Raw genomic sequence first — 9,552 nt, forward strand, 5'->3', positions numbered from 1 at the left:
CTGGATTCAAAGGCGGCCAATGTTATTTATTTTGCTGGGACAGTTTCATGTCTCCCTTAAAACATAAAGACAGAAAAGGATCCTATTTGATCTTGTGCTTTTCGTGGTAGGCATGCTAAATATTTGTCAAATGGCATCCGAGGAGTTTGTCAATTGATTTCTCCAAGCCAGCAAAAAGTCAGGGGCTGAAGGATGTATCATTCATGCCAAAAACTAACTGTTTGTTTATGCTGCCCACACAGAAGCTGAAAGTATGACTGGCTGTGTGTGTCCTGAGGGGGCCGTGCTTTGATGTTATTTGTTTCATTACAGATAGGAAGCTGCTCAGCTGTGACTCTCTCAACATTTAATCAAGCGGTTGTTAAGTAATTCACACACCTCTCACTCCTTCAGTATGAATGAAGCTCAGTGTGGGCTAGAAATCTTTCCAGCTCATTCATGTATTTAGCTCCCATATGGATGAATCGACAGGGTGAAACATTTAATGCTGTTGCTCTTCTTATGGGAAGTCGAGGTCTTCTATTAAAATGTTGTGCCACCAACACCTGAGAAAAATGTGCAAAATGTGTTCTATTTGGTGTTTTAAAAAACCCTGAACTAATTTCTCTAAGGGATAGGATAACTGCCATTTGTTCTAATGACCATCAGCCTTCTGAACATGTATTTTAACCAACACTTTTTACTGAACTTAAAATAATTCAGCATTTTCTCATTCCCCTAAGACACCAATGGGGAAGGGGTCTGAATGTGGCCCTCTGGTTCTTTTTATTTGGCCCTCGGGGCTCTTCCAAGGCCACAGTCCCCCCCAGTCAGACTCTACACCATCTTCAGCTTTAGCCTGGCTGGAATGTGTTCTTGGACTACAATAAAACCTTTGCTCACATGAAGAGGGGAGAGATGCGTTTTTAGACATCCTCTGATATTTTCATGGCCAGAATGTAGCCTGTTGTACATAGTGAAGAGTCAAATCCATTGCTCTGCCCATTTTGCCTCTGGTCTCACCCACTTTTGATTCTGACCCTGGGAGCCACTAGAATGTGGCCCCAGAAGGTTCCTTATGAAGGAATGTGTGGTTCTTAAACTGGAAAGGGCTTTTGACCCCCTGCCATAAGGTAGGGAGGCGGCATATTTCTCAGTACTAAAGTTGAAAATCTGACTGGAAGGGAGGTACACACAAGAGAAAAAGGAAGCTTTCCTTCAGTTTTTAATAAATAATAATAATAATATTTTTTTATTTATACACCACCCATCTGGCTGGGTTTCCCCAGCCACTCTGGGTGGCTCCCAACAGAATATTAATAACATTAATGATAATAATAATAATAATAATAATAATAATAATAACAACAATAATAAAATGATAAAACATCAAACATTAAAAACTTCCCTAAACAGGGCTTCCTGCAGATGTCTTCTTAAAGTCAGATAGTTGTTTATTTCCTTGACCTCTGATGGGAGGGCATTCCACAGGCTGGGCGCCACTACCGAGAAGGCCCTCTGCCTGGTTCCCTGTAGCTTTGCTTCTTGCAGTGAGGGAACTGCCAGAAGGCCCTCAGCGCTGGACCTCAGTGTCCGGGCTGAATGATGGGGGTGGAGACGCTCCTTCTGGTATACTGGGCAATGAAGGCAATTAAGAATATATCAACAATAGGGTAGTTTGTTTGTTTTTTGTTTAAAAAAGAATAGCGGTCTACAAATATTTGAAATGAATAACGGTATTCAAAGATGAATAATAAATAATTTCCCAAAGCAATTTGGGAATGTTTCCAAGAATATATATGAAATGTTGCATCTGTCACAGCAATGGGCAATTCCTCGAAAGCCTACATTGTTGCTCAAGACTGCAGTTCAGACTGACAATTAAAAGAAGCCCGTTGCACACATTCCTAGCATCTATGGCATGTGTGGGTGGGGAATAAATTTGACTCTTTTACTATTTTAATGCAAACCTCCCCAATCTGCACATTCCAAAACATTAGACAAACAGAAACACTTAAAATTCACACTTTGGTGAACTTTGTGATGAGCATTCTCCAAATAAAGTGTGGATAAAAAATATAGGTGTGAACAAAATATAATATATAAAATGCACCATATTAGGGGGAAATACTTGCAAAAATGTGCATACGAGGCACAACTGCAAGCGAACATTAGGAGAAATTTGTGCTAAAATGTGGACAATTTTTAATGATTTAAAAAAATGCAAAATGAAACGTAGAAAACTGAAGTTACAATGGAAAAATGAGATATTAAGAGAAATGAAATGGAGAGGTTTTCATGCTGCCCTGAGATCAAGGGAAAAAGTAATTTCTTGCAGTATCTATGAAGAAAGCAGCAAGAGGCAGAGTACAATGCCCTCTAGTGGCTTGATTTTGGAATTTCCACCCTCAGCGTTGATTGTTTCTCACAAAGCTTGAACCCAATAGGTCCTTGATGTGCAATGGTCCTTTGACTAGACTTAACCAACCAGGCGCCCTTTACCTTTGCATTTACCTTAGTAGCATATATAAAAACCACTAGATATATTGTGCTCACTGCTCTCCTGGTGAAATGCAGCATAACATATTACAGATGTGGAATTTGAAATCTGGTTTTCGCTTTAAGTGCCAACAACTTGTAAAAAGAAAAAACACACAACTGCCACCGCTCTAAAAACAATGATTATAATGGAGCCGCATCTTATTAATTAATTAAATTACACTGTTGTTGTTTAGTCGTTTAGTCGTGTCCGACTCTTCGTGACCCCATGGACCAGAGCACGCCAGGCACTTCTGTCTTCACTGCTTCCCGCAGTTTGGTCAAACTCATGTTTGTAGCTTCGAGAACTGTCCAACCATCTCGTCCTCTGTCGTCCCCTTCTCCTTGTGCCCTCCATCTTTCCCAACATCAGGGTCTTTTCCAGGGAGTCTTCTCTTCTCATGAGGTGGCCAAAGTATTGGAGCCTCAGCTTCACGATCTGCCCTTCCAGTGAGCACTCAGGGCTGATTTCCTTAAGAATGGATAGGTTTGTTCTTCTTGCAGTCCATGGGACTCAAGAGTCTCCTCCAGCACCATAATTCAAAAGCATCAATTCTTTGGCGATCAGCCTTCTTTACACTACTTGATTGTAAAAAGAAAAGCCTCAAAGTAGTTTATGAAAAGATAAAAGTAAAATCAAGAAAAATCCGCAACCATAGTTGAAAAGCTAAAACGGATTAAAATTTGCACCAACTTCCTAAGCATCTGCATAGGCTTCTCTAAACAAGAATGATCTTAGCAGGAGCCAAAAAGAATACAGTGAAGGTGTTTGCTTGATATCAAGAGGCAGGGAGTTCCACAGTGTAGTTGCTGCCACACTAGATGATGGAGTTCTTAAAAACGTGGAGCAGGTAGTAAGTGGTACCTAGAGCAGTGACGCGGGTAGCGCTGTGGGTTAAACCACAGAGCCTAGGACTTGCTGATCAGAAGGTCGGCGGTTCGAATCCCAGTGACAGGGTGAGCTCCCATTGTTCAGTCCCTGCTCCTGCCAACCAAGCAGTTCAAAAGCACATCAAAGTGCAAGTAGATAAATAGGTACCGCTCCGGCGGGAAGGTAAACGGCGTTTCCGTGTGCTGCTCTGGTTCGCCAGAAGCGTCTTAGTCATGCTGGCCACATGACCTGGAAGCTGTACGCCAGCTCCGTCGGCCAATAAAGCGAAATGAGCGCCGCAACCCCAGAGTCGGCCACGACTGGACCTAATGGTCAGGGGTCCCTTTACCTTTACCTAGAGCAGTGATGATTCCACTGATGTAAGTGGTTGAGTGAGCACTTGCAGGGTAAAGCGATCTCATAAGTAAACTGGTCCCAAGTTGTTAAGGGATTTATATATCAATAATAATACTCTGAACTTGGCCCGTTAGCAAATCAGCAACCAGTGCAGATCTCTGAGTACAGGTGACATATACTGACAAGGCCTTACTTCTGTCAGCTTGGATTTGCACAGCCACCACACACTCAAGAACCTTACCTGCAAAGGGGATGTTAGCATCTGGGCAATCGTCATCTAAGCGGTCTGGTCCAAGGGCGGTTTCTATAGGAGCTTCTATAGGTAAAGTAAGCAAGTTTGGGTCTGGTCAATGACTTCTGAGGAACAACCTGCAGGCCTCCTTGTGTTCCCTGAATGAAAAATATATATATAAATGTCAGAAAATAAAATTTAAAGCTTTAAAGGTGTATCGGTTGGAGTGTAAAATTAGAGTGGAATTTATTTATGTCTGTGCATTTCCTAAGTCAGAGAAACATAGAATGCATGTGTGAACTGCAGGTTGTGGAAGAAGAAGCACTTACTGAATACTTACCATGTATTTATTTTTTGAGACACTTCATTATCCTACTTTGAGCCTGAGAGACCAGATTACCTTCTAACAGGGAGGGGATTTATGTGTTCAAAGGGTTAGTCGCTGAAATGTCACCACATCTTCCCGCTTCTCAAAATGAAAAGATGGCTTATTCATACTTCCTTTCTGCAATCGCCTTATTATGTATAGATTTTGGATGCTTCTCCGAGAAAATTCGTTGGGGTGGGGGGGTTTCTACCTACGGTTTGAGGGGAAAGCAAAAGCTTTTTCTTCCTCTGGGGCTCCATCCTGCATATTGCTTGGCTGAATTTAAGTGGGTCAAGATCTCACGCTGTTACCAAAGCTATTTTGAGCTGCATTAAAGTAATACAGCTCAAAAGCAGATTACTGAGCACACATCCCTTTAACCATGCAGAAGCAGAGGGCAGCCTGTTGGGAGGGTGCGCGAAACATGCTCCAATAAACACGCAGGAGAAAGATCTCTCTGCGACAGTGCTAGTGGCCATATCATCTGATGGCCTACTGCCCTCATGCGACTTGATCAACAGACATGGGCATGCTTTCATGAAACATGCTGCCCTTTTGCACCTTCATCCCCTTGCACAGCCAGCTGGGGCCGACCCTACCATCAGACCAGGGTTGGAGAATCTGTGGCTTGCTAGTTGTCGCTGGACTCCATCTACCATCAGCCCCACCCCAAATGGCCAATGGTTGGCGATGATGGGAGTCCGAACAAACACAAACCCCTGTGTTGCAAAATGTGACAATCTACAAAAATCAGCAGCTACATTATCCAGTGAGCACTGATCCACTAGTATGATCTTCACTAGTATGTATATTTCATTGATTATTCGCTGATGAAGACTTTATTCCAAAACAGTTGAACTATGTCCGGATGCACTGAGACTTCGGAGACACGTCTTCCTTTGAGACTTTCGTGAGATGTCTTCCTTTGAGAGTTGTTTGGCGTTCCTTGCTATTCATTGGTTGTTTGAATCTTTGTTTGACTCTGATACATATAACAACTTGCAGTTACTTGTCTATTTTGTGAGATGTGTTGTATGATATATAGATTATTTTAAAGTGGCCTAATCGTATATTTTGAATGACATCATACCAATTATATATTTACTAACCGTTATTAGCCAGCGTGTTGCGTTTGCATTTTTTAAAATGTTTAATTTATTTAACATAATTGTTACAAAATATAAGCAAAATATTGCAAACACATACATACATATATATTTCAAGAAGGAGCAGCTGAAACTGAAGGCAAGTTCTGCTTCATTTTATCCCCCGGCACAAGCCCTATTACTTTGCTGCAGTAAACCATTCTGATTTATTAGTCATTTATAACTTCTTTGAGGGTGACGAGGGTACTGGAGACAGCCTCGGTATTTCTGCTCGCAAATATAAGGGGGAAGGCACCACAGGACAGAAGCGTTAAAAGCTGAGAACTAAAGACGGAAAAGGGAGTAGAAACCCCAGAGGCCCTCCGAGATAAGGGACAAGCATAAAACCCTGCTTGTAAAACAACCCTCCCCACCTTTCGAAGGTGGGAAACTGGAAGATAAATATAATCTGTCTTGTGATTGAGCCAAGTGAAGCCAAAAAACCCAGGACTAAGAGATTCCAGCAAGCTGCTCCCAATTACCTTTTTCCACGCTCAACATGGTCCTTACAAGAAAGAACTATATGGACCTGGGATTTGCACCAATATCACCTCGGGGAGTGGGAGCCCCGAAGGAAGCAAAGTAAAATCACCAATTACTTCCCCAATAAAGAAGGGAATAAGAATCCACAGCACGAGAGCACTCCAAAAGAAATTGCCCCTACTGTGCTGGATTGGTCAAGCTGAGAACGCCTTGATGACCAATTCCCCCAACCCCAATGACCTCGAGCACCAAAAATCAATTCAGAATCTCAGGGAAAACCAGCAAGACCCTCAGAATCTCAGGGAAAACCAGCAAGACCCTCAGCCCACAGAGAATGCCAACAGTATAGAAGAGAGGGGTGACCAGTTACACGATCAAATAGATCAGATACGCACAGACCTCTACAATATATAAGAAACTTCCTAGCAGTAACAAATGGCCTACTCCTGACGCTTGTGGAGAATTTCAAACAAGCAAAAAGAGCCACAGATCAGTCCCTGGACTCAGATGCTGGAATCCACATACCACCCAAAAAGAACTCACGTAAAAGAAAACCGGAACCCAAGACGAAGAAAACTAAAAACATCAAAAATTTTAAGCCGTCTAGAAAAACCCAACACATCAGTAAAAAACAGTGGCAGAAACTCTTCAACTTATTATCATCACCTCCTATATCCACAAAAAAAATCAAAGCTCAAGGCACCAAAGAGATCGACAAGGGAGATTCGCCAAAGACCAAACCCCTCCCCATATGTGAAAATAATTCCCCAAGTACATTCAAAGAAATAAGCCCCCCCACGGCTGTTCTCCCCCTGTGTTCGCCCAGCCTGACAAAAGCAACCAAACTACAGCTGGATGCCCCTGTCTTGAATCCACCTAGGACCCCTGTAGCAACTGCAAACAGAAGTAAGTCGGGGATCTCCAATATAGACGGGAACCTGCGGGAACCCCAAGCCCCCAGTAGAAAGAAAGAATGGATCCTGGTCCTAAGCCCGGAAAAGATGGTATTCACGAACTATCCAAAACCACTGGGTCCTTGCACAGGGACAGACCGCGTGAGGCACCTGCTGACTATTATAAACAACATTCTACCTGGGGCAGTTAAAGCAACCAACATAGACAGTATAGACTACCTATATCAAGATGGACATTCAGTCCGTGCCCTGATCACTTTCACAGATCATAATCTGGTCAACTTCATCTTTAGAACAAGAAATCTATTTTTAAAGAAAGGAATAGATTTATTAAGAATCTTTGAAAACAGAGCCCCGCTAACCTCCCTACTGGAGGCCAAGGGGGAAGGGAGACCAGGAACAGAGGAACAAAACGATAGAGTGCACATGCAACAAAACCAGCAAAACCAGAGCCTAGTGCACCAGCAGGAAAACATAGCCCCTATTGAGACTCAACTTCATTCGAACGACAGAGAGGACTCTTTCTCCATAGAAGAACATGCCCTAATAAATCGGTTCTGGTCACTGCAGATGCCAGCCCAAAAGGAAATCTTGGTTAGACTGGACACCCTGAGAAGCAGATTGACCAAAAAGGAGCCCCATGTTGAGACTACGGAAGGCTCACACACACGGCCTATATCCCCCAAGTGCCTAGTGGACAAGAGGATGGTGGGTGGCGCCTTTAAATGTGTAGATTCGGAAGACCAATCGCAGCCCCCGCTGGAGTATGGTAAGGCAAAACTAAAACAGACTGTCACATCTCCGAGCACCTGGTTCAACTATCTAAAACTCTCCCCAAATGAAATAGCTACTCCCCCAAGTCCAAACCACCCCTTTAAGTCCCCAAGAGCTATGGATAATCATTCCCTTATGCAGCAGATGCCTATTGACAAACTTAATGGGAGTGTTTTTTTTAGATGTAAAGGGGTCACTGGACACAGTGGACCCAACAAATCTACACCATGGAGGGACAGAGAATTAAAGCTGCTGTCCTGGAATATTGCAGGATGGCGCGCTAAGAAAAACAATCAACAACTTGCAATGTTTCTTAAGCGATTCGATATCATCCTCCTGCAGGAGACCTGGCACAGCGACCCCATTCTGTTCAACGGGTATTCTTGTCACTCCCTATTTGCTACTCCATCTGTGAGGGGAGGTAGGCCTAGTGGAGGTTTAGCCAGCCTTATCTCCACAGAGCTTGAACATTCCTTAAAAGCCCTCCCAAACTGCAATTCACTAGCCACGGCAGTCCTACTCAAATTTAAGAGAGATGCGCTGGTAGTGGTCAATGTCTATCTGCCCCCCTGCCAAAAAAAATCTATAGTGAAAGCTAACTGGGCAGAGTTAGAGGCATTCCTAGAGTCCATAGAATCTTCCCACCCTTCTACACAGATTATAATCGAGGGGGATTTCAACGCCCGTATGGGAATTGATGATAACAATCTTTACAGCCAATATAATCAGATTCAGGACCCGGAAAGTCCAACCGAAGCAGGCGTCTCACGACTTTCTAAAGATAATAAATGCAACTTCTTGTGGCTATGTCTAGCCCAGGTCGCAAAAAGAAGGGAGTTGATGATATTAAACGGTAGTAAGGAAGAGGATCGCCCAGGGGAGTATACCTATTTTTCAAAGATGGGAGGAAGTGTGATAGACTATATTCTGATATCAAGATTCGCCTATAACTCTGTGTCGAGGTTTCAAGTGGGACATAACACCGAAAGCGACCACCTTCCACTAATTTTAGCGCTCAATGGTCCATCGTTTAACAAACCCACGGCTAACCTTTACTACACCCCCATCGTTAATCTGGGATCACTGGCCCCCAGAAGAATTAAATGGACCCCCATGCTCAATACAGAGCTAACCCATCTCCTCCATTTGGAAGACATGAAGACCATCTACTCAGCCATTTTATCAGCTAATACCGGGGAAAAGGCCATGGACTCGTTTATCAAGCTATTAGTAAGACTAAAGACCTTCCTAACAACTGAGATACTTAATTCTGTTACAAAACGGGCAATGGATCAAGAGAGATGGTTTGATTTGGAGTGTAGAAAAGCAAGGAAACGCCTGAGATCAACCTATCGGAATTACAGAAACACCGGAGCACCCTCGCTATTTATGGTTTACATCTGTTTAAGACGAAACTACAAACAGCTATTAAAGGTAAAAAAACAAAAAGCTGAGAGATTGGCCTGGTGTAATTTAGTGAAGGCCTCGAATGAGAAAGACTCAACCTCCTTCTGGCGTACCATTACGGGCCTCCTGGGCCAGGAGCGGATTGGTCCCATATGTACTGTAGAACCCCAGGAGTGGATTAAATATTTTCAAACCCTCTTCTATGACGACAAAGCTCAGCACAATGATCCAAGTGCCTACCCCGAGAACTTACCCTATTGGCCTCCTGTCTCCATAGAGGAGGTGGGGAATCTAATTGCCCAACTGAAAAACAACAAAGCCCTGGGCATAGACCACATTCCAGCAGAGCTCATGAAGAACAATATCAGTTGGTGGGCTCCTATAATGGCGTCAATATTTACATACATCGATTCAACAGGCATAATCCCTGGTTGCTGGACAGAGGCAGTAATCATCCCAATCTACAAAAAGGGTCCTATGGCAGA

At 43.3% G+C, this 9,552-nt stretch overlaps 1 long non-coding RNA gene across 1 annotated transcript; it reads right to left on the reverse strand.

Moving 5' to 3' along the window:
• Window positions 1-4,026: 4,026 nt before the first annotated feature.
• Window positions 4,027-6,114, reverse strand: LOC308457577. The gene is made up of 3 exons (XR_013977013.1): window positions 5,982-6,114; window positions 5,555-5,673; window positions 4,027-4,135 (listed from the first exon to the last, which is right to left on the reverse strand). It is a non-coding gene; the product is annotated as an uncharacterized lncRNA (long non-coding RNA).
• Between the last annotated feature and the right edge of the window lie 3,438 nt (window positions 6,115-9,552).

The sequence above is a fragment of the Podarcis pityusensis genome, assembly GCF_964106645.2.
Source record: "Podarcis pityusensis genome assembly, chromosome: 10".
NCBI classification, from domain to species: Eukaryota; Metazoa; Chordata; class Lepidosauria; order Squamata; family Lacertidae; genus Podarcis; species Podarcis pityusensis.